The sequence below is a fragment of the Choloepus didactylus genome, chromosome 8 (genome assembly GCF_015220235.1).
Source record: "Choloepus didactylus isolate mChoDid1 chromosome 8, mChoDid1.pri, whole genome shotgun sequence".
NCBI classification, from domain to species: Eukaryota; Metazoa; Chordata; class Mammalia; order Pilosa; family Megalonychidae; genus Choloepus; species Choloepus didactylus.
Genome location: NC_051314.1, coordinates 130,598,622 through 130,624,902, shown reverse-complemented (window position 1 = coordinate 130,624,902; position 26,281 = coordinate 130,598,622). Strand labels below are relative to the sequence as shown.

General features: G+C 37.6%; 1 protein-coding gene across 5 annotated transcripts in view; it reads right to left on the bottom strand.

The window, feature by feature from the left end:
* The window catches only part of ERC1 (ELKS/RAB6-interacting/CAST family member 1), an 805,513-nt gene that overhangs the window by 751,329 nt on the left and 27,903 nt on the right, over nucleotides 1-26,281 (bottom strand). For all 5 annotated transcript variants that reach the window (XM_037845053.1, XM_037845055.1, XM_037845056.1 and 2 more), the window contains exon 2: nucleotides 24,668-24,925. The gene's annotated coding sequence lies outside the window, so the exon portion shown is untranslated. The remainder of the gene's footprint in view (nucleotides 1-24,667; nucleotides 24,926-26,281) is intronic.

The following is a 26,281-nucleotide window of genomic DNA, read 5'->3' as shown; positions in this document are numbered from 1 at the left end:
ATGCCACCTACTGGTTAGTTAGAGAAAGTGTACTCCACAAAGCTGTAGATCTGATAAATTAGAGATAAGGACTTCAATTGGTCTACAAATCCTAAAAGAACCCTATCAAGTAAAGCAAATGCCAAGAGGCCAAAAACAACAGAAAATTCTAAAGCGTATGAAAAAACCAGACGATATGGATAACCCAAGCCCAAGCACCCAAATCAAAAGATCAGAAGAGACAAAGCACCTACAGCAGCTACTCAAAAAACTAAAGATGAACAATGAGACCACAGTACGGGATACAAAGGATATCAAGAAGACCCTAGAAGAGCATAAAGAAGACATTGTAAGACTAAATAAGAAAACAGATGATCTTCTGGAAATTAAAGAAACTGTTGACCAAATTAAAAAGATTCTGTACACTCATAGTACAAGACTAGAGGAAGCTGAAAAACGAATCACTGACCTGGAACATGACAGAATGAAAAATGAAAGCATAAAAGAAAGAATGGGGAAAAAAATTGAAAAAATCGAAACGGACCTCAGGGATATGATAGATGATATAAAACGTCCGAATATAAGACTCATTAGTGTTCCAGAAGGGGAAGGTAAGGGTAAAGGTCTAGGAAGACTATTCAAAGAAATTGTTGGGGAAAACTTCCCAAATCTTCTAAACAACATAAATACACAAATCATAAATGCTCAGCGAACTCCAAATAGAATAAATCCAAATAAACCCATTCCGAGACATATTCTGATCACACTGTCAAACGCGGAAGAGAAGGAGCAAGTTCTGAAAGCAGCAAGAGAAAAGCAATTCACCACATACAAAGGAAACAGCATAAGACTAAGTAGTGACTACTCAGCAGCCACCATGGAGGCGAAAAGGCAGTGGCACGATATATTTAAAATCCTGAGTGAGAAAAATTTCCAACCAAGAATACTTTATCCAGCAAAACTCTCCTTCAAATTTGAGGGAGAGCTTAAATTTTTCACAGACAAAGAAATGCTGAGAGAATTTGCTAACAAGAGACCTGCCCTACTGGAGATACTAAAGGGAGCCCTACAGACAGAGAAACAAAGAAAGGACAGAGAGACTTGGAGAAATGTTCATTACTAAGGAGATTTGGTATGGGTACAATAAAGGATATTAATAGACAGAGGGGAAAAACAGGACAAACATAAACCAAAGGATAAGATGGCTGATTCAAGAAATGCGTTCACAGTTATAACGTTGAATGTAAATGGATTAAACTCCTCAATTAAATGATATAGATTCGCAGAATGGATCAAAAAAAATGAACCATCAATATGTTGCATACAAGAGACTCATCTTAGACACAGGGACACAAAGAAATTAAAAGTGAAAGGATGGAAAAAATATTTCATGCAAGCTACAGCCAAAAGAAAGCAGGTGTAGCAATATTACTCTCAGATAAAATAGACTTTAAATGCAGGGATGTTTTGAGAGACAAAGAAGGCCACTACATACTAATAAAAGGGGCAATTCAACAAGAAGAAATAACAATCGTAAATGTCTATGCACCCAATCAAGGTGCCACAAAATACATGAGAGAAACACTGGCAAAACTAAAGGAAGCAATTGATGTTTCCACAATAATTGTGGGAGACTTCAACACATCACTCTCTCCTATAGATAGATCACCCAGACAGAAGACCAATAAGGAAATTGAAAACCTAAACAATCTGATAAACGAATTAGATTTAACAGACATATACAGGACATTACATCCCAAACCACCAGGATACACATACTTTTCTAGTGCTCACGGAACTTTCTCCAGAATAGATCATATGCTGGGACATAAAACAAGCCTCAATAAATTTAAAAAGATTGAAATTATTCAAAGCACATTCTCTGACCACAATGGAATACAATTAGAAGTCAATAACCATCAGAGACTTAGAAAATTCACAAATACCTGGAGGTTAAACAACACACTCCTAAACAATCAGTGGGTTAAAGAAGAAATAGCAAGAGAAATTGCTAAATATATAGAGACGAATGAAAATGAGAACACAACATACCAAAACCTATGGGATGCAGCAAAAGCAGTGCTAAGGGGGAAATTTATAGCACTAAACTCATATATTAAAAAGGAAGAAAGAGCCAAAATCAAAGAACTAATGGATCAACTGAAGAAGCTAGAAAATGAACAGCAAACCAATCCTAAACCAAGTAGAAGAAAAGAAATAACAAGGATTAAAGCAGAAATAAATGACATAGAGAACAAAAAAACAATAGAGAGGATAAATATCACCAAAAGTTGGTTCTTTGAGAAGATCAACAAGATTGACAAGCCCCTAGCTAGACTGACGAAATCAAAAAGAGAGAAGACCCATATAAACAAAATAATGAATGAAAAAGGTGACATAACTGCAGATCCTGAAGAAATTAAAAAAATTATAAGAGGATACTATGAACAACTGTATGGCAACAAACTGGATAATGTAGAGGAAATGGACAATTTCCTGGAAACATATGAACAACCTAGACTGACCAGAGAAGAAATAGAAGACCTCAACCAACCCATCACAAGCAAAGAGATCCAATCAGTCATCAAAAATCTTCCCACAAATAAATGCCCAGGGCCAGATGGCTTCACAGGGGAATTCTACCAAACTTTCCAGAAAGAACTGACACCAATCTTACTCAAACTCTTTCAAAACATTGAAGAAAATGGAACACTACCTAACTCATTTTATGAAGCTAACATCAATCTAATACCAAAACCAGGCAAAGATGTTACAAAAAAGGAAAACTACCGGCCAATCTCCCTAATGAATATAGATGCAAAAATCCTCAACAAAATACTTGCAAATCGAATCCAAAGACACATTAAAAAAATCATACACCATGACCAAGTGGGGTTTATTCCAGGCATGCAAGGATGGTTCAACATAAGAAAATCAATCAATGTATTACAACACATTAACAAGTCAAAAGGGAAAAATCAATTGATCATCTCAATAGATGCTGAAAAAGCATTTGACAAAATCCAACATCCGTTTTTGATAAAAACACTTCAAAAGGTAGGAATTGAAGGAAACTTCCTCAACATGATAAAGAGCATATATGAAAAACCCACAGCCAGCATAGTACTCAATGGTGAGAGACTGAAAGCCTTCCCTCTAAGATCAGGAACAAGACAAGGATGCCCGCTGTCACCACTGTTATTCAACATTGTGCTGGAAGTGCTAGCCAGGGCAATCCGGCAAGACAAAGAAATAAAAGGCATCCAAATTGGAAAAGAAGAAGCAAAACTGTCATTGTTTGCAGATGATATGATCTTATATCTAGAAAACCCTGAGAAATCGACGATACAGCTACTAGAGCTAATAAACAAATTTAGCAAAGTAGCGGGATACAAGGTTAATGCACATAAGTCAGTAACGTTTCTATATGCTAGAAATGAACAAACCGAAGAGACACTCAAGAAAAAGATACCATTTTCAATAGCAACTAAAAAAATCAAGTACCTAGGAATAAACTTAACCAAAGATGTAAAAGACCTATACAAAGAAAACTACATAACTCTATTAAAGAAATAGAAAGGGACCTTAAAAGATGGAAAAATATTCCATGTTCATGGATAGGAAGACTAAATGTCATTAAGATGTCAATTCTACCCAAACTCATCTACAGATTCAATGCAATCCCAATCAAAATTCCAACAACCTACTTTGCAGACTTGGAAAAGCTAGTTATCAAATTTATTTCGAAAGGGAAGATGCCTCGAATTGCTAAAGACACTCTGAAAAAGAAAAACGAAGTGGGAGGACTTACACTCCCTGACTTTGAAGTTTATTATAAAGCCACAGTTGCCAAAACAGCATGGTACTGGCACAAAGATAGACATATAGATCAATGGAATCGAATTGAGAATTCGGAGTTAGACCCTCAGATCTATGGCCGACTGATCTTTGATAAGGCCCCCAAAGTCACTGAACTGAGTCATAATGGTCTTTTCAACAAATGGGGCTGGGAGAGTTGGATATCCATATCCAAAAGAATGAAAGAGGACCCCTACCTCACCCCCTACACAAAAATTAACTCAAAATGGACCAAAGATCTCAATATAAAAGAAAGTACCATAAAACTCCTAGAAGATAATGTAGGAAAACATCTTCAAGACCTTGTATTAGGTGGCCACTTCCTAGACTTTACACCCAAAGCACAAGCAACAAAAGAGAAAATAGATAAATGGGAACTCCTCAAGCTTAGAAGTTTCTGCACCTCAAAGGAATTTCTCAAAAAGGTAAAGAGGCAGCCAACTCAATGGGAAAAAATTTTTGGAAACCATGTATCTGACAAAAGACTGATATCTTGCATATATAAAGAAATCCTACAACTCAATGACAATAGTACAGTCGGCCCAATTATAAAATGGGCAAAAGATATGAAAAGACAGTTCTCTGAAGAGGAAATACAAATGGCCAAGAAACACATGAAAAAATCTTCAGCTTCACTAGCTATTAGAGAGATGCAAATTAAGACCACAATGAGATACCATCTAACACCGGTTAGAATGGCTGCCATTAAACAAACAGGAAACTACAAATGCTGGAGGGGATGTGGAGAAATTGGAACTCTTATTCATTGTTGGTGGGACTGTATAATGGTTCAGCCACTCTGGAAGTCAGTCTGGCAGTTCCTTAGAAAACTAGATATAGAGCTACCATTCGATCCAGCGATTGCACTTCTCGGTATATACCCGGAAGATCGGAAAGCAGTGACACGAACAGATATCTGCACGCCAATGTTCATAGCAGCATTATTCACAATTGCCAAGAGATGGAAACAACCCAAATGTCCTTCAACAGATGAGTGGATAAATAAAATGTGGTATATACACACGATGGAATACTACGCAGCAGTAAGAAGGAACGATCTCGTGAAACATATGACAACATGGATGAACCTTGAAGACATAATGCTGAGCGAAATAAGCCAGGCACAAAAAGAGAAATATTATATGCTACCACTAATGTGAACTTTGAAAAATGTAAAACAAATGGCTTATAATGTAGAATGTAGGGGAACTAGCAATAGAGAGCAATTAAGGAAGGGGGAACAATAATCCAAGAAGAACAGATAAGCTATTTAACGTTCTGGGGATGCCCAGGAATGACTATGGTCTGTGAATTTCTGATGGATATAGTAGGAGCAAGTTCACAGAAATGTTGCTATATTAGGTAACTTTCTTGAGGTAAAGTAGGAACATGTTGGAAGTTAAGCAGTTATCTTAGGTTAGTTGTCTTTTTCTTACTCCCTTGTTATGGTCTCTTTGAAATGTTCTTTTATTGTATGTTTGTTTTCTTTTTAACTTTTTTTCATACAGTTGATTTAAAAAAGAAGGGAAAGTTAAAAAAAAAAAAAAAAAAAAAAAAAAAAAAAGGAAAAAAACAAAAGATGTAGTGCCCCCTTGAGGAGCCTGTGGAGAATGCAGGGGTATTCGCCTACCCCACCTCCATGGCTGCTAACATGACCACAGACATAGGGGACTGGTGGTTTGATGGGTTCAGCCCTCTACCACAGGTTTTACCATTGGGAAGTCGGTTGCTGCAAAGGAGAGGCTAGGCCTCCCTATGGTTGTGCCTAAGAGCCTCCTCCCGAATGCCTCTTTGTTGCTCAGATGTGGCCCTGTCTCTCTAGCTAAGCCAACTTGTAAGGTGAAATCACTGCCCTCCCCCCTACGTGGGATCAGACACCCAGGGGAGTGAATCTCCCTGGCAACGTGGAATATGACTCCCGGGGAGGAATGTAGACCCGGCATCGTGGGACGGAGAACATCTTCTTGACCAAAAGGGGGATGTGAAAGGAAATGAAATAAGCTTCAGTGGCAGAGAGAATCCAAAAGGAGCCAAGAGGTCACTCTGGTGGGCACTCTTACGCACACTTTAGACAACCCTTTTTAGGTTCTAAAGAATTGGGGTAGCTGGTGGTGGATACCTGAAACTATCAAACTACAACCCAGAACCCATGAATCTCGAAGACAGTTGTATAAAAAGGTAGCTTATGAGGGGTGACAAGGGGATTGGGAAAGCCATAAGGACCACACTCCACTTTGTCTAGTTTATGGATGGATGAGTAGAAAAATAGGGGAAGGAAACAAACAGACAAAGGTACCCAGTGTTCTTTTTTACTTCAATTGCTCTTTTTCACTCTAATTATTATTCTTGTTATTCTTGTGTGTGTGTTAATGAAGGTGTCAGGGATTGATTTGGGAGATGAATGTACAACTATGTAATGGTACTGTGAACAATCGAAAGTACGATTTGTTTTGTATGACTGCGTGGTATATGAATATATCTCAATAAAATGAAGATTAAAAAAAAATTTTTTTGAAACTAAGAACAGCACATCAAAATTAACTTATAAATTTAAAGTTAATTTAAATTTAAAGTTATAAATTTATTAAAGCTATACATAAAGTTGACTTTATTGTTTGTTAAAAAAAAAAAAAAAGGTAAAGAGGCAGCCAACTCAATGGGAAAAAATTTTTGGAAACCATGTATCTGACAAAAGACTGATATCTTGCATATATAAAGAAATCCTACAACTCAATGACAATAGTACAGTCGGCCCAATTATAAAATGGGCAAAAGATATGAAAAGACAGTTCTCTGAAGAGGAAATACAAATGGCCAAGAAACACATGAAAAAATGTTCAGCTTCACTAGCTATTAGAGAGATGCAAATTAAGACCACAATGAGATACCATCTAACACCGATTAGAATGGCTGCCATTAAACAAACAGGAAACTACAAATGCTGGAGGGGATGTGGAGAAATTGGAACTCTTATTCACTGTTGGTGGGACTGTATAATGGTTCAGCCACTCTGGAAGTCAGTCTGGCAGTTCGTTAGAAAACTAGATATAGAGCTACCATTCGATCCAGCGATTGCACTTCTCGGTATATACCCGGAAGATCGGAAAGCAGTGACACGAACAGATATCTGCACGCCAATGTTCATAGCAGCATTATTCACAATTGCCAACAGATGGAAACAACCCAAATGTCCTTCAACAGATGAGTGGATAAATAAAATGTGGTATATACACACGATGGAATACTACGCGGCAGTAAGAAGGAACGATCTCGTGAAACATATGACAACATGGATGAACCTTGAAGACATAATGCTAAGCGAAATAAGCCAGGCACAAAAAGAGAAATATTATATGCTACCACTAATGTGTACTTTGAAAAATGTAAAACAAATGGTTTATAATGTAGAATGTAGGGGAACTAGCAATAGAGAGCAATTAAGGAAGGGGGAACAATAATCCAAGAACAGATAAGCTATTTAACATTCTGGGGATGCCCAGGAATGACTATGGTCTGTTAATTTCTGATGGATATAGTAGGAGCAAGTTCACAGAAATGTTGCTATATTAGGTAACTTTCTTGGGGTAAAGTAGGAACATGTTGGAAGTTAAGCAGTTATCTTAGGTTAGTTGTCTTTTTCTTACTCCCTTGTTATGGTCTCTTTGAAATGTTCTTTTATTGTATGTTTGTTTTCTTTTTAACTTTTTTTTTTTTTTCATACAGTTGATTTAAAAAATAAGGGAAAGTTAAAAAAAAAAAAAAAAAAAGGAAAAAAAAAAAAGATGTAGTGCCCCCTTGAGGAGCCTGTGGAGAATGCAGTGGTATTCGCCTACCCCACCTCCAGGGTTGCTAACATGACCACAGACATAGGGGACTGGTGGTTTGATGGGTTGAGCCCTCTACCATAAGTTTTACCCTTGGGAAGACGGTTGCTGCAAAGGAGAGGCTAGGCCTCCCTATATTTGTGCCTAAGAGTCTCCTCCTGAATGCCTCTTTGTTGCTCAGATGTGGCCCTCTCTCTCTGGCTAAGCCAACTTGAAAGATGAAATCACTGCCCTCCCCCCTACGTGGGATCAGACACCCAGGGGAGTGAATCTCCCTGGCAACGTGGAATACGACTCCCGGGGAGGAATGTAGACCCGGCATCGTGGGACGGAGAACATCTTCTTGACCAAAAGGGGGATGTGAAAGGAAATGAAATAAGCTTCAGTGGCAGAGAGATTCCAAAACGAGCCAAGAGATCACTCTGGTGGGCATTCGTACGCACACTTTAGACAACCCCTTTTAGGTTCTAAAGAATTGGGGTAGCTGGTGGTGGATACCTGAAACTATCAAACTACAACCCAGAACCCATGAATCTCAAAGACAGTTGTATAAAAATGTAGCTTATGAGGGGTGACAATGGGATTGGGAAAGCCATAAGGACCAAACTCCACTTTGTCTAGTTTATGGATGGATGTGTAGAAAAGTAGGGGAAGGAAACAAACAGACAAAGGTACCCAGTGTTCTTTTTTACTTCAATTGCTCTTTTTCACTCTAATTATTATTCTTGTTATTTTTGTGTGTGTGCTAATGAAGGTGTCAGGGATTGATTTAGGTGATGAATGTACAACTATGTAATGGTACTGTAAACAATCGAAAGTACAATTTGTTTTGTATGACTGCGTGGTATGTGAATATATCTCAATAAAATGATTAAAAAAAAAAAAAAAAAAGAGTAAAGGTCCTGAGGAGAGAGTACCAGGCATATTAAAGGAATATCAAAGAGGCCGGTGTGGCTGGGAACAAAGTGAGTGAGGGGAGACTAGATGAGATCAGAGAGGTGGGGGTGGGGGTGGGGGCGGGGAATGCCGACAGTGTAGGACCTTGTAAACCTCTACAGGAACTTTAGATTTTCCTGAGGGAGATGAGAAGTCTATTTGAGGGTTTTGTACAAAGAAATGACAACCTGGGTTACTAAGAATCATTACAAGAAAGAACTTTGTGAAATCTTTTTCTGTATTTGCTATAATCTGTTTTTCATCCTTAATTTTTGAAAAGAACAATGTAATTTATTGGGAAATCCTCTATTACCCCCCCTTTTTTTGGTCTTTGGTTCTAAGAAATTTAAAGGTAAGTTTTACAATTAATCATAGCCACTGAGTTGTCCTTTAGAAATAATATATTTGTATCTTCCGTTTTTCTCATTTCCAATTTCCTGTTTTATCTTTCATTAAATCTTATCATGTATTTAGTTACAAGATTCCTTAAATCAAGTATAATAATAAATTATTTCATGGAAAAACAAAAACAAAAAAAACAAAAAAACAAAAAAATAAATAAATAAATAAATAAATAAATAAATAAGGGAAAGTTAAAAAAAAAAAAAAAAAACAAGGAAAAAAAAAAGATGCAGTGCCCCCTTGAGGAGCCTGTGGAGAATGCAGGGGTATTCGCCTACCCCACCACCATGGTTGCTAACATGACCACAGACATAGGGGACTGGTGGTTTGATGGGTTGAGCCCTCTACCACAGGTTTTACCCTTGGGAAGACGGTTGCTGCAAATGAGAGGCTAGGCCTCCCTATGGTTGTGCCTAAGAGCCTCCTCCCGAATGCCTCTTTGTTGCTCAGATGTGGCCCTGTCTCTCTAGCTAAGCCAACTTGAAAGCTGAAATCACTGCCCTCCCCCCTACGTGGGATCAGACACCCAGGGGAGTGAATCTCCCTGGCAACGTGGAATATGACTCCTGGGGAGGAATGTAGACCTGGCATCGTGGGACGGAGAACATCTTCTTGACCAAAAGGGGGATGTGAAAGGAAATGAAATAAGCTTCAGTGGCAGAGAGATTCCAAAAGGAGCCGAGAGGTCACTCTGGTGGGCACTCTTACGCACACTTTAGACAACCTTTTTTAGGTTCTAAAGAATTGGGGTAGCTGGTGGTGGATACCTGAAACTATCAAACTGCAACCCAGAACCCATGAATCTCGAAGACAGTTGTATAAAAATGTAGCTTATGAGGGGTGACAAGGGGATTGGGAAAGCCATAAGGACCACACTCCACTTTGTCTAGTTTATGGATGGATGAGTAGAAAAATAGGGGAAGGAAACAAACAGACAAAGGTACCCAGTGTCCTTTTTTACTTCAATTGCTCTTTTTCACTCTAATTATTATTCTTGTTATTCTTGTGTGTGTGCTAATGAAGGTGTCAGGGATTGATTTGAGAGATGAATGTACAACTATGTAATGGTACTGTGAAGAATCGAAAGTACGATTTGTTTTGTATGACTGCGTGGTATATGAATATATCTCAATAAAATGAAGATTAAAAAAAAAAAAAAAAAGACATAATGCTGAGCAAAATAAGCCAGGCACAAAAAGAGAGATATTGTATGTTACCACTAATGTGAATTCTGTGAAAAATGTACAATGTTTTATACTGTAGAATGTAGGGGACCTAGAGATACCAATTAGTGGAGGGGGAATGATAATCTAATAAGAACAGATAAACTATGGAGGGTAATCTCAATGTTATGGGAATGCTCAGGAATGATTATGGTTTGTAAACTTTCTTGGATATAGTAAGATCATGTTGGAAGCAATAGAGTTATTTTAGGTTTTTTTTTTCTCTTATTCCTTTGTTTTCTTAGGGGTTGTTAATTTTCTTGGGGTATGGTAGGAACATGTTGGAAGCAATGTAGTTATTTTAGATTATTTGTTTTCTTACTCCTCTGTTTGGACATGGTTTATTAATTTTCTTGGGGTATGGTAGGAACATATTGGAAGCAAAGTAGTTATTTTAGGTTATTTGTTTTCCTTAATCCATTGCTCTGTTTGAAATGTTGTGGGGTTTTTTTTTGGTTGTTGTTTGCCTGTTTGTTTTTAATTTTTTGATAAACAAAGTTATAAAATTGAAAAAAAAATCAGTAGAAAAATGGGAGTAAAAACTAAATGACAAATAGGGTGGGATGGGGGGATGGTTTGGGTATTCTCTTTTCACTTTTATTTTTTATTCTTATTCTGATTCTTTCTGATGTAAGGAAAATGTTCAGAAATAGATTGTGGTGATGAACACATAACTATATGATCATACTGTGAACAGTTGATTGTATACCATGGATGACTGTATGGTTTGTGAATATATTTCAATAAAACTGAATTAAAAAAAAAAAAAGAGAGAGGAAAAAAAAAAAAAGGAAGAAAGAGCCAAAATCAAAGAACTAATGGATCAACTGAAGAAGCTAGAAAATGAACAGCAAACCAATCCTAAACCAAGTAGAAGAAAAGAAATAACAAGGATTAAAGCAGAAATAAATGACATAGAGAACAAAAAAACAATAGAGAGGATAAATATCACCAAAAGTTGGTTCTTTGAGAAGATCAACAAGATTGACAAGCCTCTAGCTAGACTGACAAAATCAAAAAGAGAGAAGACCCACATAAACAAAATAATGAATGAAAAAGGTGACATAACTGCAGATCCTGAAGAAATTAAAAAAATTATAAGAGGATACTATGAACAACTGTATGGCAACAAACTGGGTAATGTAGAGGAAATGGACAATTTCCTGGAAACATATGAACAACCTAGACTGACCAGAGAAGAAATAGAAGACCTCAATAAACCCATCACAAGCAAAGAGATCCAATCAGTCATCAAAAATCTTCCCACAAATAAATGCCCAGGGCCAGATGGCTTCACAGGGGAATTCTACCAAACTTTCCAGAAAGAACTGACACCAATCTTACTCAAACTCTTTCAAAACATTGAAGAAAATGGAACACTACCTAATTCATTTTATGAAGCTAATATCAATCTAATACCAAAACCAGGGAAAGATGCTACAAAAAAGGAAAATTACCGGCTAATCTCCCTAATGAATATAGATGCAAAAATCCTCAACAAAATACTTGCAAATCGAATCCAAAGACACATTAAAAAAATCATACACCATGACCAAGTGGGGTTCATTCCAGGCATGCAAGGATGGTTCAATATAAGAAAATCAATCAATGTATTACAACACATTAACAATTTGAAACGAAAAATCAAATGATCATTTCAATAAATGCTGAAAAAGCATTTGACAAAATCCAACATCTGTTTTTGATAAAAACACTTCAAAAGGTAGGAATTAAAGGAAACTTCCTCAATATGATAAAGAGCATATATGAAAAACCCACAGCCAGCATAGTACTCAATGGTGAGAGACTGAAAGCCTTCCCTCTAAGATCAGGAACAAGACAAGGATGCCCACTGTCACCACTGTTATTCAACATTGTGCTGGAAGTGCTAGCCAGGGCAATCCGGCAAGACAAAGAAATAAAAGGCATCCAAATTGGAAAAGAAGAAGCAAAACTGTCATTGTTTGCAGATGATATGATCTTACATCTAGAAAACCCTGAGAAATCGATGATACAGCTACGAGAGCTAATGAATTTAGCAAAGTAGCGGGATACAAGAATAATGCTCATAAGTCAGTAATGTTTCTATATGCTAGAAATGAAGAAACTGAAGAGACACTCAAGAAAAAGATAGCATTTTCAATAGCAACTAAAAAAATCAAGTACCTAGGAATCAACTTAACCAAAGATGTAAAAGACCTATACAAAGAAAACTACATAACTGTACTAAAAGAAATAGAAGGGGACCTTAAAAGATGGAAAAATATTCCATGTTCATGGATAGGAAGGCTAAATGTCATTAAGATGTCAATTCTACCCAAACTCATCTACAGATTCAGTGCAGTCCCAATCAAAATTCCAACAACCTACTTTGCAGACTTGGAAAAGCTAGTTATCAAATTTATTTGGAAAGGGAAGATGCCTTGAATTGCTAAAGACACTCTAAAAAAGAAAAACGAAGTGGGAGGACTTACACTCCCTGACTTTGAAGCTTATTATAAAGCCACATTTGTCAAAACAGCATGGTACTGGCACAAAGATAGACATATAGATCAATGGATTCGAATTGAGAATTCAGAGATAGACCCTCAGATCTATGGCCGACTGATCTTTGATAAGGCCCCCAAAGTCACTGAACTGAGTCATAATGGTCTTTTCAACAAATGGGGCTGGGAGAGTTGGATATCCATATCCAAAAGAATGAAAGAGGACCCCTACCTCACCCTCTACACAAAAATTAACTCAAAATGGACCAAAGATCTCAATATAAAAGAAAGTACCATAAAACTCCTAGAAGATAATGGAGGAAAACATCTTCAAGACCTTGTATTAGGTGGCCACTTCCTAGACTTTACACCCAAAGCACAAGCAACAAAAGAGAAAATAGATAAATGGGAACTCCTCAAGCTTAGAAGTTTCTGCACCTCAAAGGAATTTCTCAAAAAGGTAAAGAGGCAGCCAACTCAATGGGAAAAAATTTTTGGAAACCATGTATCTGACAAAAGACTGATATCTTGCATATATAAAGAAATCCTACAACTCAATGACAGTAGTACAGTCGGCCGAATTATAAAATGGGCAAAAGATGAAAAGACAGTTCTCTGAAGAGGAAATACAAATGGCCAAGAAACACATGAAAAAATCTTCAGCTTCACTAGCTATTAGAGAGATGCAAATTAAGACCACAATGAGATACCATCTAACACCGATTAGAATGGCTGCCATTAAACAAACAGGAAACTACAAATGCTGGAGGGGATGTGGAGAAATTGGAACTCTCATTCATTGTTGTTGGGACTGTATAATGGTTCAGCCACTCTGGAAGTCAGTCTGGCAGTTCCTTAGAAAACTAGATATAGAGTTACCATTCGATCCAGCGATTGCACTTCTCGGTATATACCCGGAAGATCGGAAAGCAGTGACACAAACAGATATCTGCACGCCCATGTTCATAGCAGCATTATTCACAATTGCCAAGAGATGGAAACAACCCAAATGTCCTTCAACAGATGAGTGGATAAATAAAATGTGGTATATACACACGATGGAATACTACACGGCAGTAAGAAGGAACGATCTCGTGAAACATATGACAACATGGATGAACCTTGAAGACATAATGCTGAGCGAAATAAGCCAGGCACACAAAGAGAAATATTATATGCTACCACTAATGTGAACTTTGAAAAATGTAAAACAAATGGTTTATAATGTAGAATGTAGGGGAACTAGCAGTAGAGAGCAATTAAGGAAGGGGGAACAATAATCCAAGAAGAACAGATAAGCTATTTAACATTCTGGGGATGCCCAGGAATGACTATGGTCTGTTAATTTCTGATGGATATAGTAGGAACAAGTTCACAGAAATGTTGCTATATTAGGTAACTTTCTTGGGGTAAAGTAGGAACATGTTGGAAGTTAAGCAGTTATCTTAGGTTAGTTGTCTTTTTCTTACTCCCTTGTTATGGTCTCTTTGAAATGTTCTTTTATTGTATGTTTTTTTTTTTTTTTTTTTTATACAGTTGATTTAAAAAAGGAGGGAAAGTTAACAAAAAAAAGAAAAACAAGGAAAAAAATATCTAGTGCCCCCTTGAGGAGCCTGTGGAGAATGCAGGGGTATTGGCCTACCCCACCTCGATGGTTGCTAACATGACCACAGACATAGGGGACTGGTGGTTTGATGGGTTGAGCCCTCTACCATTGGTTTTACCCTTGGGAAGACAGTTGCTGCAAAGGAGAGGCTAGGCCTCCCTATAATTGTGCCGAAGAGCCTCCTCCTGAATGCCTCTTTGTTGTTCAGATGTGGCCCTCTCTCTCTAGCTAAGCCAACTTGAAAGGTGAAATCACTGCCCTCCCCCCTACGTGGGATCAGACACCCAGGGGAGTGAATCTCCCTGGCAACGTGGAATATGACTCCCGGGGAGGAATCTAGACCTGGCATCGTGGGACGGAGAACATCTTCTTGACCAAAAGGGGGATGTGAAAGGAAATGAAATAAGCTTCAGTGGCAGAGAGATTCCAAAAGGAGCCAAGAGGTCACTCTGGTGGGCACTCTTATGCACACTTTAGACAACCCTTTTTAGGTTCTAAAGAATTAGGGTAGCTGGTGGTGGATACCTGAAACTATCAAACTACAACCCAGAACCCATGAATCTCAAAGACAATTGTATAAAAATGTAGCTGATAAGGGGTGACAATGGGATTGGGAAAGCCATAAGGACCACACTCCACTTTGTCTAGTTTATGGATGGATGAGTAGAAAAAGAGGAGAAGGAAACAAACAGACAAAGGTACCCAGTGTTCTTTTTTACTTCAATTGCCCTTTTTCACTTTAATTATTATTCTTGTTATTTTTGTGTATGTGGTAATGAAGGTGTCAGGGATTGATTTAGGTGATGAATGTACAACTATGTAATGGTACTGTGAGCAATCGAATGTACGATTTGTTTTGTAAAAAAAAAAAAAATAGCTGAATCATTTGATTACAACAGATCATCCTAGCTTATATATAAAATTTTTTAATAAATTAAAAAATAAATAAATAAATAAATAAAATGAATATATAAAAAATAAAAAATAAATAAGTAAAAAATAAATAAAAAGTATCTGAAATCTAACATGTTCAAAAACAAACTGTGAAAAAAAAATGTGATCTCTGAATAAAAATATATAGTCAGGGCCCCCCCGAGGAGCTGGGGGAGGATGCGGAGGTGTTGGACTTCCTCACTTAGATTGTTACTGATGTTCTCACAGACATTGGGGACTGACGGCTTGACATGCTGAGCCCTGTCTTGGGGCTTGCCCTTATGAAGCTTGTTACTGCAAAGGAGAGGCTAAACCTGCTTATAATTGTGTCTGAGAGTGTCCCCGAGTGCCTCTTTGTTGCTCAGATGTGGCCCTCTCTCTCTAACTAAGCCACCTTGGCAGTTGATCTCACTGCCCTCCCCCCATGTGGGACCTGACTCCCTGGGATGTAAATCTCCCTGGCAAAGCAGGCTACGACTCCCGGGGACGAATCTGGACCTGGCATCGTGGGATTGAGAACATCTTAACCAAAAGGGGGATGCGAAATGAAACGAAATAAAGCTTCAGTGGCTGAGAGATTCCAAATGAAGTCGAGAGGTTACTCTGGTGGACATTCTTACGCACTATATAGATAACACTTTTTAGGTTTTAATATATTGGAATAGCTAGAAGTAAATACCTGAAACTACCAAACTGCAACCCAGGAGCCTTGACTCTTGTAGACAATTGTATAACAATGTAGACTACAAGGGGTAACAGTGTGATTGTGAAAACCTTGTGGATCGCACTCCCTTTATCTAGTGTATGGATGTATGAGTAGAAAAATGGGGACAAAAACTAAATGAAAAATAGGGTGGGATGGGGGGGATGGTTTGGATGTTCTTTTTTATTTTTATTTTTTATTCTTATTCTGTTTCTGGTATAAGGAAAATGTTCAAAAATAGATTGGGGTGATGAATGCACAACTATATGCTGGTACTGTGAACAGTTGATTGTACACCATGGATGATTGTATGGTATGTGAATATATCTCAATAAAACTGAATTTAAAAAAAAAAATGTGGTCTCTACCCCCAAATCTGCTCTTCCCACAACTTCCCCAACTCACTAGATGGCAACTCCTTCCTTCCAATTACTCAGACCAAAAATGTGGAGTCTTCCTTAACTACTCTTTCTCTCACACCTCACACTCAATTTATTAACAAATCTTGTCAGACCTACCTTCAAATTATGTTCAGAATCCAACCACTTTCACCACTCTTATAACGACCACACCGACCCAGTCCACCATCATTTCTTGCCTGGATTATTTCAGTGATATCCTAACTGGTTTTGTGCTTTCATCCCTCTCCCACTCCCACCTGCACCCTATCATTTGAAAAGCAAGGCCGAGAACCTAAGATAGCAGCTAGGTGAAACAGGGCAAAAAAACACCTCCGTGAAAAATACTAGATAAAAGCCAGAAAGGGACCCATAACACCAGTTCCAGAAGTGCACCAGCCAGACAATGCCTGCTAAATCCATGGGGACTGTGCATTTGGTGAAACAGGGAGTCTGCATTCTGAAACGAGTGAGTGAGCTGGCTGAAAGTCCGGCGGCCACGCTGCGGTGTGGGGAAACCATGGGTTGGTGTTTGGAGACAGACTAGCTCTTTATTTAAAAAAAAAAAAAAAAAAAAAAAAACCAGGAGTGGCTGGATACAGCAGCGAGAACCACGCAGTGAAGCGCGGCAGGAGCCGGCCTTGCAAACACCTGAATATCTGGCATGGAAGATAGCCCTTCCTGCACCTGCTGCTAATTGTCTCAGAGCCAAGAGGGCAGAGGGGAGCCAAAAGGAGAAAGAAACTGCGCCTCTTGCAGCCATCTTCCCGGCGGGCTGGGAACACTCCTGCCCAGGGCCAGAGCCACAACCCAGAGCTGCACCAAGGGTCCCAGTGTGATGGGGAGTGTTTCCTACAACATACGCACATGCCACAATATCAGCTGTGGACAGTGGCCTTTAGTGCACCCACAGCTAATTGTCCCAGAGCTGGTAAGGCAGACAGGGGGAAATTAACATGCCCCATTCAGCCATCTTTACAGCAGGCTGGGAACACCCCTGCATGGCCCGGCAGCCCAGGGCTCCCTGGAGGACCAGCACGCACTTGTGACATGGCACAGCCTTCCCTCAGCAGAGGTCCTGGAAGAGCATGGCTGGGAAGGGGGACCCGCTCAGAAATCCCAGGGACCCTACACCAGTACCAAGGACTTGTGGGTCAGCAGCAGAGACAATCTGTGGCGAGACTGAAATGAAGGTTTAAACTCTTACAGCAGCCTTAAATCTCCGGCAAAACCTGAGAGGTTTATTAAAGCTGCCCTGCCTCCCTAACCACTCAGACACATGCCCCACATTCCGGGCGGACAGCACCAACAACACACCCAAACTTGGTGCACCAATTGAACCCCACACGAATCAGACCCCCACACACCACAAAGACAAAGTTGGGGAGAACTGCCTTGAGGGGAATAGGTGACTCACAGATGCCATCTGCTGGTTAGTTAGAGAAAGTGTACGCCACCAAGCTGTAGATCTGACAAATTAGAGATTGGGGTTTTTCATATCTTGAAAGAACCCTATCAAGTAAAGCAAATGCCAAGAGGCCAAAAACAACAGAAAATTTTAAAGCATATTATAAAACCAGATGATATGGAGAACCCAAACCCAAACACCCAAATCAAAAGATCAGAGGAGACACAGTACCTGGAGCAATTAACCAAAGAATTAAACAACAAGAGCATGGCACAGGATATAAAGGACGTGAAGAAGACCCTAAAAGAGCATAAAGAAGAACTTGCAAGAGTAAATAAAAAAATAGAAGATCTTATGGAAATAAAAGAAACTGTAGGCCAAATTAAAAAGACTCTGTATACTCATAGTACAAGACTAGAGGAAGCTGAACAACTACTCAGCATCCTTGAGGACCACAGAACAGAAAATGAAAGAACAAAAGAAAGAATGGGGAAAAAATTTTTAAAAAGCAAAATGGATCTCAGGGATATGATAGATAAAATAAAACATCCAAATTTAAGACTCATTGGTGTCCCAGAAGGGGAAGAGAAGGGTAAAGGTCTAGAAAGACTATTCAAAGAAATTGTTGGGGAAAACTTCCCCAACCTTATACACAATATAAATACACAAAGCATAAATGCCCAGTGAACTCCAAATAGAATAAATCCAAATAAACCCACTCCAAGACATATTCTGATCAGACTGTCAAATACTGAAGAGAAGGAGCAAGTTCTGAAAGCAGCAAGAGAAAAGCAATTCACCACATACAAAGGAAACAACAGAAGACTAAATAGTGACTACTCAGCTGCCACCATGGAGGCAAGAAGGCAATGACATGACATATTTAAAATTCTGAGAGAGAAGATTTTCCAACCAAGAATACTTTATCAAGCAAAACTCTCCTTCAAATTTGAGGGAGGCTTAAATTTTTCACAGACAAACAAATGCTGAGAGATTTTGCTAATAAAGACCTGTCCTACTTCAGATACTAAAGGGAGCCCTACCAACAGAGAAGCAAAGAAAGGAGAGAGAGATATAGAGAAATTTAATAGACATATATAGAACATTACATCCCAGATCACCAGGACACACATTTTTCTCTAGTGATCACGGATCTTTCTCCAGAATAGGCCATATGCTGGGACATAAAACAAGCCTCAATAAATTTTAAAAAATTGAATTTATTCAAAGCACATTCTCTGACCACAATGGAATACAAATAGAAGTCAATAACCATCAGAGACTTGAAGAATTCACAAACACCTGGAGGGTAAAAATGAGGGGGAGATGAAAACATTCCCAGATAATCAAAAGCTGAGGGACTTCATCACCAGTAGATCAGTCCTATAAGAAATGCTAAAGGGAATTGTGCAGGCTGAAAGGAAGGGACACTAAACAATTGACTGAAACCACATGAAGAAATAAAGATTTCCAGTAAAGATCACATGGTAAATATAAATACCAATACTACTGTATTCTTGATTTGTAACTCCACTATTTACTTCCTACAGGATCTAAAATACATAAACTGTAATGATAAAAAAATAATTAAAAAATGAAAAAAAAAAAAAAAAAAGGCCACTTCTTTGCTCAGAACCCTTCAATGGCTCTCAAGCTCACTCAGAGTAAAATCCAAATTGGATAATGGCCTATTATGGCCCACAATATTTGGTCCCTTCGTTAACTTTTTTATCCCATCTGTTACTGTCCTTCTGATTCATTCTGCTCTACTTGCATGGACTTCCTTGTTCCTCAAACACGCAAGGCAGCGTCTCACTTCAAGACTTGCTCCTCTTGATGGGCATAGCCTTCTGCCCAACAGCTGCAAAATCTCCTTCCTCACCTCCCTCATGACACAGATGTCACCATCCATGAGGCCTTCGCTCTCCATGTACTCCTCTTCGCCTTACCCTTTTATTTTTCTCCATCTGACAGACATTATATGTATGTTTATATATATGTTCTATGCTTGCTTATCTGTTTATTTTCTATCTGCCTCACTGAAATGTAAGTTTCATGAGGGCAGGAATTCTCTTTTATTCCCTGTTTTATCCTTAGTTCTTGGAACAGAGTAGGCACTTGGAAAAAAGTTTGCTGAATAAATAAATGAATGAGTGGACAATATTAGACATTTGGGTTACTCCAATTTTGTGCATACAACTTTTTCTCCCATTTTTTATTATTAATTCCTTTGTATATGTTCCCAAAATGGGGTTATTGAATCAAAAGGTAAAGCCATTTTTTTTGCCTTTTAATAGAAATTACCAAATTGTTTTCCAAAATAATTAAACCAGTGATGCAGAGAGTACCAGGTATGTGATGCTCCTGCTTAGCATTATGCTTTTAAACTTTAACCCAAATTTTATAGGCAAGACTAGCAAAATTGATATTTCCATATTTATTTATAGCCATCAACAGTACTTTTAAATAAATAAATAATATAAAATAATGTACAATAAACAAATAAAAATAATATTAAAAAAATTAAATCTCACCCATGGGCATTCTCAGCTTTATTTACCTTTTTGGTTCTGAACTATTGGTATCCTTCGCTGCCTAAAATTAAAGGTGAATTTACTAACCTACTCTGAACACTGCTTCTTATTTTCCTCCATGAAATATCATCCTGGCCTCCCAAGTTAAGGAATCTAAGTCCCATTTATTAGCTTTTATCTTACAGAATTCTCACACTAGAGGGAAAGGCAGTGTTTTCTCTCTCGATGACTATCCCTTTCTTAAAATTATCATGCCCCTCCCCACAATGTTTTAAATCCTCTAATTATGTGAATTAAAACAAAATGCTGATCAAATGAACATACACATTGGTTACTTCACAGTAATCACAAGAGAAATATTAGGCCCAAGTAAAAGTAAAAACTAGATTTCTTTTTCTTCTTCTCCAACTAAAATAACTTGCTGCTTGGATTTAAAAATCTTTATTTTGCACATGCAAAGATAAAAATCTATGAAAAAAATGGGTGGCATGTGCACGTAAATCCACTTCTATACACATATATCTTGACTTTTAGAGACAACTACTATAAAATGCAAACAGGCATTAGATTATATATATTGCTTATAAATGTCCCCCTTTTTATGCAGTTTTATTGAGATTTATTTATAGTTACATTTTATATAAATCGAATCATACAATCTAATCTGTAGTACTTTGTGTCTGGTTTCTTTCACTTAGCACAATGTTTTTTAATTATTATCTTTTTTAATTAGAGAAGTTGTAGGTTTACAGAGAAGTCCTGTAAAAAATACAGCATTCCTATATACCGCCTATTGCTGACACTGCATTAGTATGACACCACTGCCACAACTGATGAAAGATTAAAACAGTATTGTTAACAGTCCATATAAATACACACTAGGTGTATTTTTTTCTCTATTATCAACACCTTGCATTAGTGTCATATGTCTGTTATACTTCATGAAAGAACATTCTTATACTTATACTAGAATATATGTCCTCTTAAGTATACTCCATGCAATTTTATTTTTATATAGAGAGAGAAAGAGTAGTTATATATAGTCATACTTTTTTTAATTTCAAAGTTCCAACAAAGGATGTGCCTGGCTTTAATTATTGCTGAGATAAGTAGTTAATATAACATTTAAATTTATAACTCAGTTGTTAGTTCACTTTCTTCAGATATCGCCTTGTTTCATGAACCACCTACTCCCAAATGTTATTCTAAGCTATCACTTGCACCACCTCCTCCCAAATACCCATTCCCAACTGCCTTTCTAAATCAATGTATCACAATCCTAATTTGTTACTCTTATTTTTAGTTGTCATTTTAGCCTAAGAACTAATTATTTTTGGCAGTCACTATTCCTATTAGGCGATACTTTCAAACTGCAAGAATCTTAGGGGAAGGCTTTGGGGAAAAAGAAGTGTTCTTGAATTTTTGGTTATAAATATTTTGATTTTTATTTTAAACTATGGGTAGCTTCTGACTGTAAAAGCAATTGGATTGTAGTAAAGAAGAATCCAGTGGCCACCCTAATCAGCAAAATGAGATAACAAAACAACCCCAGAAGTAATGTGACTCTGAAAACAGCTAAATTGGACCACTGGAAGTAAAGGTTAGATATATGCAGAAGACATTTCTCAGTTCTCACTGATGTGAAGTTTGAGTCAATAGAATGGAAATAAGAAATCCTGAATCCACTTATCATCAACAGATAGATAGACAGACAGACAGACAGACAGATAGATATAGCATTTGGTAAACCCCTTTATATAGTTTCTTCATTTTACTCCTGCCAGATTTTACAAATCACATTTAGTACTGTACACACATACTAAAAATCTTGCAATGGAACAACTCCAGGCAAAAATATTAAATGACAAATATATATAACATTATAACAGAAGCAAAATATTTTTAAATTACATAACATTTAACATATGTGTGCCAGTTTGAATGTATTATGTCCCCCAGAAAAAGCCATATTCTTTGATGCAATGTTGTGGGGCAGACATATTTGTGGGGATTAAGTTGGAACGTTTGGATTAGGTTGTTTCCATGGAAATGTGCACCACCCAGCTGTGGGTGATAACTCTGATTGGATAATTTCCTTGGAGGTGTGGCCCCAACCATTCAGTATGGTCCTTGATTAGTTTACTGGAATACTGTATAAGCTCAGACAGAAAGAGCAAACTTGCTACAGCCAAGAGGGACACTTTGAACAGTGCACAGAAGCTGAGAGAGTAGGTACAGATGAGAGACAGTTTGAAGATGGCCGTTGAAAGCAGACTCTTGCTCCAGAGAAGCTAAGAGAGGACAAACACCCCAAGAGCAACTGAGAGTGACATTTTGAAGAGGAGCTGCAACCTAGAGAGGAACATCCTAGGAGAAAGCCATTTTGAAACCAGAACTTGGAGCAGACGCCAGCCATGTGCCTTCCCCCCTAACACAGGTTTTCCTGATGCCATTGGCTATCCTCCAGTGAAGGTACCGATTGTTGATGCATTACCTTGGACACTTTATGGACTTAAGACTGCAATTGTGTAACCAAATAAATCCCCTTTATAAAAGCCAATCCATTTCTGGTGTTTTGCATCGCGGCAGCATTAGCAAACTAAACAATATGTAATACAATTAATGCAACCCCACCAGATTCTCATTTAAATAAAATTATTGTCCATTATACTTTTGGCATGAATCAATTCTCATTGTTAGAATGTTGAGTAATTCTTTGACTCACAAATTCTTCTTTATTTATTCAATAAAGATTTATTGATTTTCAACTATATGCCAGGTATCACTGGGAATTCAGTGGTGAACAAAATGAACAAGCCCCCTGCCCTCACTGAGGTTACATTCCTATGGGGAAGACAAGCAATAAACACATGCACAAATAAATAAATATGGTAATTTCAGATCCTTGTAAGTACTTTGCAACATCCATAAATATATTATTTAAGAGAATACTCATTGCTAATACTGAATTTTTTTTACGTACTGAATTTTTGTTAATGGTACTTGAATACTTGAATCTTTTTAATTTATTGAGCCATTTCTTGCTTCCAAGAATTTGAACTTGCTGTTCTCTTCCTAGAACACTCTGTTAGCTAATTGCTATTAATGATACAGGTCTTGGTTTAAATGTTAGTTCTCAGTGAAGCCTACCACACCAGAGTGGGTCTTGTGCATTCCTTTCACAATATCAGCAGCCTTGTAGTTTACTTGTTTCCCTGCTCAGTTTTGGCTTAATGAGGGCAGAGACTGAGTCTTGTTCTCTATTACATCCTCAGCTGGTCTTGTCTCTATTACATCCTCAGCATCAAACACAGCAGCTGAAACATGTTCATCTATGAATGGATTTTTTTTCTCTCATGATTTAATATTTAGAATTTTTTTATTTTGCACTAAAACATCAGACCCTAATGACCAGACCCAAAGCAAAAACTCAGTGTCATTTCAGTGTCAAGACATGGTTGAATGGATTTTAACAGCTGGGTTAGTGGGTGGACTTTTTTTCAAAAGAGAATATTGGAAAAGAAACTGAGAAAAGGAAAAATGCAATCGTAACTCTAGGCATCTCTTTTTCCTTCCTGATCTAGTTCTTCAACTTCACAGCCTTGACTCTGTGCTATGGAATCCATGGCCACAAGTGGCCCCACTTGAGTTTTAACTATGCTACTAACCGATGTTTCTCTTTCTGAAGAGGTTATTAGCAAAAAAAAATGGTGCACTCCAGGGAGCTACCAAACCGAGATGGCAGAGAATGGAAGACACACTTTGGTTACAACAGGCACTGTGTAGAATGAGTCAGCTATGTATAGTTCTAATCAGTAAATTCAATCAACTATATAGATGTTTCTACTAATTGCAGCAATTTCAATTTTTTTAATAAATGTACTTTTATTATTTTCTTTTCTACTTTTAACTTGCAAATAAGCTAATTCAGGAAGTTAAGTTTAACCATTTGTTTATCCTTTTCTGTTTTCCCTCTTTTTTCCTGTTTGATCAATCTACAGAAAATAACCTCAATTTGTGAGTGTATGTGTGTGTACTTGTTCAATTATATTTTCTTAGGACAAATTCCTAGAAGTAAATGGGCTGAGCTAAAAGGTATTCAAATTTTCCTACAGAAAGTTTGCTTACTTTTACATTTCCAATGCCCTTGCCGACACTGGATATAATCCCACTTTGTAATAATTACTATATTGATTGACAAACAGAAAATCATTATTGTCTTAATTTTCCTTTCTTTATTAATGAAGAATATCTTTTCAAATGTTGGAAATGTGATACCACTAAAATTGGTAAAAATTTGAAAGTTAGAAAATATTACAGTTATCGCTGCATACAAACTATATCAAAATGAAGCAACTTAAAGCAAACATGACTCACAGTTTCTTTGGGTCAGGAATCTGGGTGCAGCTTATCTGAGTGCATCTTCCTCCAGGCCTTTCACAAAGTTGGCAATCAAAGTATTGGCCAAGGCTATGGTCTCATCTGAAGGCTCAATGGAAGAAGGATCCATTTCCAATTCCAAACCAATGCATGTGGTTTTTGGCAGTATTCACTTACTTCTGGTTGTTGGTCAGGGTCCTCCTTCAGTTCTTTCTCACATGGGCCTCTCCATAAGTGAGCTCATAACATGGCTTCCTTCAAAGTGAGTGATAAAAGGATAAGAGGGAACCCAAGATGGGAGCCAAAGTCTCTTTTTAACCTAATCTTGGAATTGACATTCCATCACTTTTGCTATATTCTGTTTATCAGAAGGTAGTTATTAGAACCAATCCATACTGAAGAGGAGGGAATTATACAAGAATATGTGAATATGAGGAGGTGGATCCTTGGTGGGCATCCTAGAAGCTGCCTATCTCACTCGTATTGGCAAGGACAAGGACCAATAAAAACTCGTTCATGATGGAAGGAATATAAATTCACTCAACTAATTTAGAAAACAATTTGGCCTTATCTACTAAATTAAATATATGAACAAGTTATAACCCATAGATTCCATTCCTAGGTATATACTGTATAGAAATGGGTACTTCAGTGTACCAGGATACATGTTTTAAAATGTTTATAGTAACATTGATCAACAACTAGAAGAGAGTAGAATGGATAAATAGATAGCGGTATATTCATGCAATGAAATAATCTACAACAATGAAAAGATGAACTAAAACTATACACAAAATATGGATAAACCTTCTTTTTAGTTGATCTATTATCTACATAACATAAAAGTCACCCTTTTAAAGTGAACAGTTCAGTTTAATATATTCACAAGTTGTGCAATCATCATTACTACCTAATTGCAGAACATTCCATCATGTCTTGGTTTGCCTGAGATTCTACCACAAATACCACACAATGGGTTGGCTTAAACAACTGGAATTTATTGGTTCATGGATTTGAGGCTAGAAGAATCCAAATCAAGATATTGGTAAGGCTTGCTTTCTCCCCAAAGACTAGCATTCTGGTGCTGGCTGCCAACAATCCTTGGGGTTCCTTGACTTGTATCCCTGCCTCCCTACACATGGTGATGTCCTTTCCTTTCTTAATTCCATGACTTCCAGGTTCTCTTTATAAGGCCTCCAGTTATCTGGATTAAGATCCATCCTGCTTCAGTTGGCCACACCTTAACCAAAAATAACATCTTCAAAAGGTCCTATTTACAATGGGTTTGCACCCACAGGGTTAAGATTAAGAACATGTATTTGTTCTTCAGACAGGGTAATTAAAACATCCAGTCTTTCTCAGGGACAGTTTCTATCAATTGCTTTTTTCCTGCATATAGGCTATATACTTTATTGTTTTTCCTCATGTCTGATTATTTTGTTGTTGTTGTTGAAAACTGAACATTTCAAATAATATAATGTGGGCACTCTGAAAACCAGATTCTTCCCCCTCCCCAGGGTTCATTATTTTTGTTTGTTTTTGTTGTTTGCTTGTCTGTTTAATGAGTCTTCTGAACCAATTCTGTAAAAAACAAAAACAAAAAAATGTACG